The 11,846-nt window shown below is 41.6% G+C and overlaps 1 pseudogene; it reads left to right on the forward strand.

Annotated features, from left to right (window-relative positions):
• Positions 1-5,407: 5,407 nt before the first annotated feature.
• LOC116588102 lies at positions 5,408-6,580 on the forward strand (annotated as a pseudogene).
• The last annotated feature ends 5,266 nt before the right edge of the window (positions 6,581-11,846 follow it).

An 11,846-nucleotide genomic window follows, 5' to 3' on the forward strand; every position in this document is an offset into this window, starting at 1 on the left:
TGTCACTATTTTCTACGCCTTACACCGTGACAAAACTACTTACAGCCAAATTTTTGCACATATCCCTGATTAGTTCCTTCAGATGTATTCTTAGGAATAAAATCGCTGAGTCAAAATGGGGAATACACAGCTAAGTTTCCAGAAATGTTACATGAATTTACAATTCCTTCAGGAGCATATGCCACCCCGCCCCTTAGGGAATATTCAGTATTTTGCCAATTTAATCGTTTACAAGTGATTTGCCTTTTCTGTTTTCATTTTTCATGGGTTCCTACTGACGTGAAATGCTTTTTCATTGTTCATGGACACTTTTGTTTTGTCCTTGAGATTTGCCTGTTTCAGTGCGGCTGTTCACCGACCTCCCAGCCCACCCTCCACCCATCACCAGTTATCTCAACTTTACCTAATTCTGGAATTGTTTGTTTGATCTCCTTTCTCTAGACCTTTTGGCAGTCCTTGACACCACTAACCATGTTCTCCTTAAAAGGCTCTCCTCTGTTGCCCACTGAGATACCTCATGGGCCAATGAGATACCATTCCTCCTCACTCTCCTCTGTCTAACCCCTCATGGCCTAATCCTGGGCCCTGGCTATGTGATCTCACTCACTTTCCATTCAATTACCATCTATGCTAATTACATCTCCAACCAAAACTTCCCTCCTGAGCTCCAGACTCTGACATTCAACTGACAGTAACATCTCTACTTGCATGTTGTCACAAGGATCTCAAATTCAACATGTTCTAGAAGAAACAGGAACTCCCCTTCTCTTTCCTCAGCCTCCCCTGACTTTAAAAACTCCACTACCATTTCAGAGCTACTCGAGTTAGAAACCAGGGTCATTCCGGATTGCTTTCCCTTTTCTAGTCTTCTTGTTCTAGTACTTCTCTTTCCAAAATAGATCTTAACCTTTGATCCTGTTATTCCTGCTTAACGCCCTTCATTGGCTACCCATACATTTTCAAATAAATTCCGAGTTACTGCAATCAGTAAGACTCTGCATGACTTGGTGCGTGTCTCCCTCTTCCATTTCACTCCTTACCACTCTCTCGACACTCTTCCTCACCACACTGGCCTCCTTGCCATTCCTGTAGGGCCTTTGGACGTGCTGTCGCTGCCTACTGAAATGCTCTTTCCACTTCCTCTCCTTTTCACTTAGAAGTCTCTTCCTGATCCTCAAGTTCTTGGTTTGTATGCAGAGACTCTAGAGGCCTCTCCTGGGCCACTATCTCAGTACATCTAGTCCATACTCCCTGTTCTCTTCACAGCACGGAACAGGCTCTCAAGAAATACTTGTTGAACAGTGGATGGATGGTTACTTTGCTCAGTTTAATTTTTATCAGTGTTTTAATATTTTCTTACTGATTTTCGAGAACTTCAAGCACTTTTTATATATTACGTATAGAAATGCTTTCTTTTTCTTTTATCGTTTGCTCTCTTCTGTTTGTGGTATTTTAGGTCAATAGATGTTTTCCACTTTTGGAAATGTACTCACTTCTATCATTTCTGTTCCCTAAGATTCTCTCTCAGGTGTCAAGCTTAGGCTGGACTTGCCCATTCTATTCAACCTCATTTGTTTTATCTTCACTATTTTGACTTATCTACGTTTTAATCTTACATCCATATGCAATTTGTTTTGCTGTATGACACAATGTAAGGTTTAACTTACACCAATAGTATTTATTCAGTGTTCCTTTCATTTTGGATGATTTGAAATGTCACTTGGCATATATATTATGTGCTAATGAGTATTTGAGTATGTTCCCGTAATCTTTAAAATATTCCCTTTGTTTGTCTGTCTATCCCTATCCCAGGGCCATTCTTTTATTATCTGGTAAAGTCAATATGCTCTCATTATTTAAAGGATTTTCAAGGGTAGTATTGACTCCATGAAAGTTTTCAAACATTTTAAACTATTCTTACTCATGTTTTCCCTACCTGAAAAAAAAACCTTAAAAAAAAAAAAAAAAGACCCAGTAGAATTTTAGTCGGAATTATATTTGATTTATAGTTTAATTTGGAGAAAACTAAAATCTTAACATTATTAAGTCTTTCCCCCCAGGGACAATGTCCATCTCTCCATTTAAGCTTGTAAATTTGTGAGTCTCAGTAAAAATGTATGGTTTTATGTATAGGTCCCATTCTTTTTTAGGTTAACGTGTGATAGGCCCCACCAGTGCCCTGCCTACCAAATGACTTAGGCATTCCTGTCGATGTGCCAAGCAAGGGCTGGACCTCCCCGAGACGAGAGATCTTTTGTACAAGGGGTCTTCTCTGCCCATAAGAGCACCCTAAGCCTGCTGGCAAGGCCAGCTGGAAATCTGGAGTTCAAGTCCCTGGATATATGTTCATGCCATCCCCCAGAGGGACCCAGTGGGATGAGCCTCTAACCTTCCCAGAAAACACTAACTGGATGATACACTTCTACTTTTTTCCCCTCTCTGTCTCTCTTGCTCATTCTCAGACTAGGTTCCCAGGATCACTCTTCAGTAAACAACTCTACCTTTGTCTCTGTCTTTGTCTCAAGGTTAGCTTCTAGGGAAACCCCAACCAAGGCATAAACCCTTAATTATTTTTAGTTGCTATTGTAAATGGAACTTCTAAAAAAAGATAATTCCCAACTAGCAATATAAGAAAGTTATTGATTTCTTTGTCTATGGTAGAAATACAGCATATATGTCTATAATAATATACCCTAATATTAGTTATGCCATGAAAAAATGAGTACTGTTAAATTGTTTTACATACATACTCTGCAAATACTGTATGTATTATACATCTACACAGATATAGTGCATAGACTTATATATATAATCTCCATGTATACAGTATCTTGGGGACAATTTGGAGAATTTTGTGATTTTGCCTACACACTTTACCCTGTTCACTGTTTTTGGAACCTCATAATCTTTGGCAATTGGCTTCCTTACTGAATTCATTTATTAGTTTTAATAGCATTTCAATTGATTCTCTTAGTCTTTCTAGGTAGGCAATCACATCAACAGGAAATAATAAAAATTTTGTCTCCTCTTCATTATTTATACATGTGGTTTCTTCATCTTGTTTTATTGTACTTGCTAGAATTTTTGGAACAATGTTAAGTATTAGTGGTGAAAGGACTGTCCTTGTCTAATTTCAGATTTGAATAGAAATAGAGTGTTTCTCCTTCTATTGAGATAATGTGTGAGAAAGTGTTGAGGGAGTGTGTACGGTTTATCCAAAGGCAATTAAATAAAATAAATTGCAAATTAAACTGAATTCAGATAAATGACACATTGAATGCAGGATGGACTAACTTTCAGTTTTACACTGGCAAGAAATATTTCCCGATTTTTCAGTAGACCATTGCTAATAACTTGATTCTCTTAATTTAAAATGAGTATGATTTCTATAAGCTTATCTATTTGAGATTTCTATAAACTATTCTATTTGAGATCTTCTCTGGCAACTCTATTTTCATTGGACTTTGGATTCCATGGCCCATATGAAGAAGTTGCTTCTTCAGAATGGTCTGAGACTTCCAAAGTTTAGGGCAGTTGACCTTGATTTATAAGCTAGGAAAATAAAGCCTTTAAAATGTAACAGGGATCTGAGATTCTATACCCACACTTGCTAAATACACACCCCATGTAACTGTTTCTGCTCTTATATTTGGTTCCGACAGACCCAAGTGTTTTCACATAAACACAAACTACAAAAATGTAAGACGATTTTAAAATTTGGAGCTTATATTCAGCTATTGCCATCTAAATTTCATCTTGGGGGCTGCTTTATGAACTTGGTCCACATTTTGCTTTGTTTGTTTTAAACCTAACACCCTTCATCAAGCTGTACAGCACGAGGGCAAGACATAAGACACTGGGCTTATGTGAGATGACACTAATTTTCAATTAGCATCAGTATCTGTTCTTAGCATGTGCGGGGCAAAATTCTTCTTTGAAGAATCCTAGATGCAATTTTGTATTCCTCAAAACTTTTCAAGTTTTATTCCTCATGGGTATATTTTGACAATTCCACAGTTTACCTTATTCTTTTCCCAACCCTTAACTTCCCCCAGATTAGTGAAAGCAGGTTCTGGGTCAGCCTTGCTAAAGTAGAAGGCAAAGGGGAAATAAACGCTTTCTACCAGGTCTAAAAAAATAATTTAGTCTGTTTTAAGGCACAAAGAATTGCAAGTACCTTAATTTCTTTGAGTAATCACCTATGGATATTTGAGATGTCCAATCTTTTGTGATTAAAAAATGCTGAAGTTGTTGTCCTTATGGACACACCATCTTGTACACACGTAAACATATCTGGCTACCCTGAACATAGGAAGATGTGTATCGGGCAGATACTGCAATATTTTAGTGGGTCCAAGAAGGTGTTGATTAATCACATTAGAGGAAGAGAAGCCAAAATGCTGAAGGGACCTCAGCAGCAGGACTTGGTAGATCATCTCCCCAGAGCGCGGCTCGGTTTTACCATCTCCCCACGCAGCACGCTGGCTAGACACTCACTGAAGCTATTTCCTCTTTTTCCTGCTTACACCAGCTAGACGACACTTCCCAGCTCCTTTGCCTATTGGGGTAGCCTTGTGATTATTTCTAGCCATTAGAATGTTAGCAGAAGCACTACGTGTCCCTTTTCTGTTGACTCCTGAAAACTGCCACACAATTCTCTCTTTTCCCTTGTTTCCCAGTGGTATGAAAAGAATCCAGTGAAATCCTCTGTGAAGGGTGCCTAGGTCCCTGAGTCACTTTGTGAAAAGTTGCCCAACAAAAACCCAGCCAAATCTTGGCTAGGTACAGCCAAAGAGATCTGGGGATGGTTTGTGATGGCAGCTGGCTTTTCCTGTTAATACATTCAAGTCTGTATATCTCTGATCTAATTTTTAAATTCTTGGTAAGTAATACTTGGCTCTTTATGGGATAAGTGCCTACTTCCATGGCAATGGCTAGGTTATGGTGTTATGAGGTCACTTCACAAAGACATGGTCTCTCGAAGCCCCCTCTGGGTTTTTGGGAGCTATTCCCCCAAAATGGGAATCACTGTGTGCTGGGAAACCACAAGAAGAATGTCTCCTACGTGAAGGACAATAATAAACAGGAAAAAACTAGTTTTTTCCTCTTACGAGCTTCCTATGCTGCCTCTCAGGGTAAGAGCCAGGGTAAAAATTCTACCCATACTCCCATTCCTCAGAAGCTTCACATCCCTATAAGACCTGTCATAAACCCTTCACTCCCAGAGACAGCTACCTCCCACGTGAATGTGGAATAAACGAAAGTTAAAGATCATTCATGGGAGACATTATGTTCAAGAAGGTACTGTATACCTTGCTGGAGAAATGTCAGAGTGGGACCCAGCATGTCCCGCTCTTGCCAGAAAACAGAACCATAACTGGAAAGGAAGAAATTTTTGTTAAATGAGCAGTGGCGCTCTCTGCTCTTCCCCGTTCGACAGACAGCCGCATCTTCAGGTGCAGTGCCAGCCGCGTGCCCGAGACACAATGGTGAAGGTCGGAGTGAACGGATTTGGCCATATTTGGCGCCTGGTCACCAGGACTGCTTTTAACTCTGGTAAAGTGAATATTGTCATCATCAATGACCCTTTCATTGATTTCAACTACGTGGTCTACATGTTCCAGTATGATTCTACCCACGGTAAATTCCACGGCACAGTCAAGGCTGAGAACGGGAAGCTTGTCATCAAAGGGAAGTCCATCTCCATCTTCCAGGAGCGAGATCTCGCCAACATCAAATGGGGCGATGCTGGTTCTGAGTATGTTGTGGAGTCCACTGGGGTCTTCACCACCATGGAGAAGGCTGGGGCTCACTTGAAGGGTGGGGCCAAGAGGGTCATCATCACTGCTCCTTCTGCTGACGCCCCCGTGTTCGTGATGGGTGTGAACCATGAGAAGTATGACAACTCCCTCAAGATTGTCAGCAATGCTTCCTGTACCACCAACTGCTTGGCTCCTCTGGCCAAGGTCATCCATGAAAACTTCGGCATTGTGAAGGGACTCATGACCACTGTCTATGCCATCACTGCCACCCAGAAGACTGTGGATGGCCCTTCTGAGAAGCTGTGGCGTGACGGCCGAGGGGCTGCCCAGAACATCATCCCTGCTTCCACTGGTACGGCCAAGGCTGTAGGCAAGATCATCCCTGAGCTGAATGGGAAGCTCACTGGCATGGCCTTCCGTGTCCCCAACCCCAACGAGTCTGTTGTGAATCTGACCTGCTGCCTGAAGAAAGCTGCCAAATATGATGACATCAAGAAGGTGGTGAAGCAGGCATCAGAGGGCACCCTTAAGGGCATCTTGGGGTACACTGAGGACCAGGTTGTCTCCTGGTCACCTGGAGACTTCAATAGTGACACCCACTCCTCTACCTTTGATGCTGGGGCTGGCATTGCTCTCAATGACCACTTTGTCAAGCTCATTTCCTGGTATGACAATGAATTTGGCTACAGCAACCAGATGGTGGACCTTAGGTCCACATGGCCTCCAGGGAGTAAGAGCTCCCTGAACCACCAGCCCCAACTAGAGCAAGAGGAAGAGAGAGGCCCTCAGCTGCTGGGGAATCCCTGCCCCAACTTATCCCCCAAAACACTGAGAATCTCCCAACCTCCACTACTTCCATCCCAGACCCCCTGAAGAAGGGGAGGGGCTTGGGGAGCCCTACCTTGTCATGTATCATCAATAAAGTATACTGTACCCAGCCAACTCAAAAAAATAAAAAAAAAGAGCAGTGGCACTCAATTATGGAAATTTGAAGTTCATAGAGATATGGGTGAACAATTACAGGGGGAGGGGCATAGTCGTTTTTGAAATTATGGCCCAATATCCCACTTCCCCTCCTATTTTGGAAAGAGTCCTATCATCTGAGTTGGCTAGGGGCAAGGTCTTACCATTTTCCACAGCAGCTGAAGAAAGCCAGATACCTGCTCCCCTCCTCTGCCTTCTTCTCTCCAACGCCCCCGACACCTGCAGTAGGACCCGCCTGCAGGTTGCTGTCACCCGAGAATCTGAGTCTTCAGCAAGTGAGACGAGAATGAGGAGACAATGTGGAATCCATCTCCAGGAGTGGCAGAAGTCCGTGGCCGTGGGACGGCCCCAACAGACCTCCTGACTGGCCCTCAGCTGTGCCCTTGGGTGGTAATTCCCGATTCCTGCTTATCTGTTGAGCCTCCTTTTCAAGTCCTCACACTGATTCTATGAGATACCCAATATCCTTCTAATAAACTCCTTTTCTGCTTAAAATAGACAGAGTTTTTAATGCTTGTAACCGAGAACTTTGACTGATAAAGTAATTTACTTCTGTCTGTTCATTCTTTTCCTTTGACAACCTGACACATAGACTATTTGAACTCTTCAAAGTGGCGAGATAAATGTTATAAAATCCACATTTCATACAGATGTAGATCACTAAAGTAATTAGAAAGTTGAGACATGGGGCGCCTGGGTGGCTCAGTGGGTTAAAGCCTCTGCCTTCGGCTCAGGTCATGGTCCCAGGGTCCTGGGATCGAGCCCCACATCGGGCTCTCTGCTCAGCAGGGAGCCTCCTTCCTCCTCTCTCTGTCTCTGCCTGCCTCTCTGCCTACTTGTCTGTCAAATAAGTAAATAAAACCTTAAAAAAAAAAAAGAAAGAAAGAAAGTTGAGACATTATCTTCTTTTCTTTAGGACTGTATCAGGCTATGACCAGAAAAATATCTGAGTCATCAAGAGCACACTCTAGGAGCTCTACCCGAGCAAACACACACACACACACACACACACACACACACACACACGTGCGCACGTGCGCACGCATGCACAGAGTTCCTGTTGAACCTCACTATGTAGGTCTTGAATGTCTCCCCAGGGACGGTAAATCAGGTTCAGCTCACCCAGTGATCAGGCCTAACCAACCTATGCCTGCAAACAGGGAAATCTGAGGCTTCAGATCCAGTTATCTGCCCCACAGTCTCAGCCACACAGGAGGAACTTCAGGCACTATCACTGCATGGAGTGTAGCCAGAAAATAAATACAAGTGAGTTATCAAGTCTGGTCAGAGTGGGAGGGACAGCTATTTAGGATGTGAAAGAAAGGGACAGGCCATCCTATGACAAGAGAGCCTCTCTAGTTAGACTCCTACAAGGGCTCCTGTAGAAGAGCTGTTGGAAAACAGATACGTGAAATCAAGAGTGTTTCCACTGGGACCTTCAAGGTTGACTTAGTCTCATACCCAGACAATGATCCAGGCCTCCTTTGGGGCGTCAGGCAAAGAATCAAAGAAGACCATCCTCAATCGTCACCACCTTTCCCACTCTCCCTGTGGATTGGATGGGATATGGCCTCTCTTCCTCTGTAAGCCAAATTCTTTCTCCCTAACAGGCCCAGCTTGCCCAGTAATAACCCTGAGACCTTAAGAGCACACAGCAGAGGTCAGTGGACTTGGACACTAGAACCTCATTCATGATAACTCCTACCTATTTAGCCCAGTTTCCATCTTTTTAAAAGGGAAGGAAGCTGAGGAGCCACACACCAAGAAGGCTCTGCTGTGACCTGCCAAGAGGAGCAACTATTCAGACTGGGTAAAATTGAACATGAGAGAGCTGGAATAAAGTGCCACTAGAATCCCAGTGTCAGCAGCTTGGCTGGTCTTCTTCCAAAGGCGGGTCTGATACCACCTACTCCTACCCCCTTTCCTAAACTCAGGCCGGGGTGTAGTAGGGAGGGTCCTTCCCGTTCCACATGAGATTTTCCCAGGACCATCTCCTACTATTGGCTATATTCTGAACATTATGGATTTTAAAGTATGTAGCTCTTTCTATAAGAACTTGATGATATGAGATGTCAGAAGCAAGAAGTTCATGGTAAACCAGGTGTACCAGGTACAGAGAGGTTAGCTCTGGGGCTAGTTTCCCAGCATCCTTCTGTTCTCAGAGTCAGTAAAGTTTTTTTGAGAATCATTCTGACAAGTGCCAAGGAGGTCCACCAGAAGCTAGAAGGGTGGGTGTGGGCAGGTGGGACCAGAAGGTCTCTAACCCTCTTGGCCCTGGCAGGGAGGCTCTCCTGGATACACCCTTGTGGCAAGACTCCTTCAAAGGGGCAGAAATCAGCAGGGCAAATAAAAGAAGGACAAAAGGGAAAATTAAAGTATCAGAGACAGGAAGAAGTTTAACTTTTATTGTTTCCTCTGTGAAATAATGGGTGCCAATACAAAAAGTTCAGAAAATTAAGAAAAAGATTAAAAAAATAATGATGACCTATAACTTGATAACTTGGGGAAAATCACTCTTAAAATTTTTATGTATGTACTTGCATGCTTTCTTATGAAAATTTACATTTATAATTTTAGAACAATGGAATATGTTTACATAAAAATACATATATACATATATACATAAAAATACATATATAGAGACACATATACACACATATTAATTTATTTTAAAAATCTCTCCACAAAAAAAAAAATGCCATCACCATTATTTTCTTGACTTTGGAGTGTTCTATCATAGCATAGTTTATATACCCAATCTCTTACCAATGGACTTTTCTCAGTTGTTCACGATTATAAACAATGTTCCAATTACTCATATCACACATATATTTTTGCAAACTTGTTACGTTCTTTCCCAGAAGCAAAATTGCTGGGTCAAAGGCATATACTTTTCAAAATACTTTTCAGAAACGATAGTAAACTGTAAACGATAGTAAACTGTCTTCTGGAAGTGCTATGCCAATTAACATTAGGGTGTGCTTATCCATTTCCCTACATCCTTTATGTCTTTGGCCAACTGTGCAGGGAGAAAAAACTATCTTTGCATTGCTTTGGTTGCAAGGGAAGTTGAATCCCTTTACATGTGTACCAGCCATTTGGAGATACATTTCTTTTGCTTGATGTTTTTCAACCAGAATGTTCATCTTTATTTTCTTGTTGATTTGTAAGAACTCTATATTCTGGATGCTTACCCTTGTCATATGTGTTGCTATTGAGATAACATTTAAGAGAACATTAAACCTAAATGTAACCATTAGGGGAGAAAATATTTTAACTAACAAAATAAAAAATAAGGAAAATGTTACTTTTAAAAGCAAGAAGATAAGAAATTCAAGTGAGACAAAATAAATAGGAAACTTTAAGGTAAAGAAATAGAAACATAAAAATGGGAAAAATTAAAAGTAACTAATACTAGCCATATCAAAGCAAAATTCTAGAACAATGCCTACATTCTAATTTATATAATACAATATATAATACATATATATAGTGTGTGTGTGTGTGTGTATATATATATATATATATATTTGTATATAATACAAACTATCCATAAGAAAATTTAAAGAAATCAGGGGTGCAGAGGACAATACGACTTCTCACAGGTAGGCTGGGACAGTGCCATGGACCTTTAATCATGGTGTCTGCAGACACCTGCACAGTAGATCAAAATGGGGAATAGTATCCAAATCCCTCATAGTACTCTATATACTTGTTCAGGCCATTAGCAAATCCTCCTGAGGAGGCCAAATCCATTTAAAATGACTTTTAAGAAGGGCAACAGATAAAAAGGTAGGCAAGGAAAGAATTACAAAAACAGGATGAAGCAGGTTAATCTGTCATTTTAATTGCATTGTCTGTTCTTTTTGTTCACTAATTAGATCAAGAAGCTATTAGAGTCAGATACTAAAAAGTGACTCTTCTTGAAGAAACCTTCAACTGGGAGTCGTCTTACCTTACCTACTCCAGGTTTCACGTAAGATAAGTTGAATCCACAGTGGGATACCAAGGAGGTCCCTGTCTTAAGAGTGGTTTTCCTGAGAGCACAGGACCGTTTATCTTTAAAAAAGGAAGAAGGTATGCATACACTGCTTCCATGCCCATTTAGTCTTCACAAAGTAGTATGAGATCAGTTTTACTACTCCCCTATTTTGTGTATGAGAACACAAAGATCCACAAAGACTAAGTGGTTTGCCTCATCAAGGTGCTGACAGTGTGTGCTATGGAGAGGGAATCAGAAACTCTGCTATCCGATAGAAATGTCATGTGAGCCGCATATACTATTCAAAATTCTCTAGTAGTGGGGTAGCTAGGTGGCTCAGTCTGTTAAGTGTCCGATTCTTGGTTTCAACTCCAGTCACGAGCTCAGGGTTCTGGGATCGAGCCCCACCTTGGGCCCCCATGCCTTGAGCCTCTGGCCTGGGGCCTGTGCCCAACCCCATTCTCTGCACTCTGCAGGGAGTCTGCTTGAGACTTTCTCTCCTTCTCCCTCTGCCTTTCCCCCTGCATGTGCTCTCTCTCTCTCTCTCTCAAATAAATACATAAATCTTTAAAAAATATTCTCTAGTAGCTACATTTAAAAATAAAAACAAATATGGGAAGAAAATTTAATGATCTACTTTAGGGAACACAGTACATTCAGACTACTATCTTCTTAACACGTAATCCATATAAAAATTAATTCGATGCTTTACATTTCTTTTTTTTCATGCTAAATATTTGAAATCCAATATGTCTTTTCTTTACAGCATATCTTAATTTGCACCAGACAGATTTCAAATACACAAGTACATTTCAGGTACTTAACAGCTACTTGTGGCTAGTGGTTGCCACATTGGACAGCCTGGTTCTAGACCAGCGGTTCTCAAGACGTGGTACCCAGACCAGCAGCACTGACAACACTAGGGAACTGTTAGAGGTACAGATTCTTGGGTCCCATTTCAAACCTACTGAATCAGACCCTGTGGGATTGGGGAACACCAATCTGCATTTTAACAAGTCCCTTCTGGTAATTCTGAAAAACGCTAAGGTTTGAGAACCATTGCTCTAGACCGTTGCCTCTCCATCCCAATTCAAATCGAGGACAGCCATGTCAGGCTA

This window comes from Mustela erminea, chromosome 4, assembly GCF_009829155.1.
Source record: "Mustela erminea isolate mMusErm1 chromosome 4, mMusErm1.Pri, whole genome shotgun sequence".
Classification (NCBI taxonomy): Eukaryota; Metazoa; Chordata; class Mammalia; order Carnivora; family Mustelidae; genus Mustela; species Mustela erminea.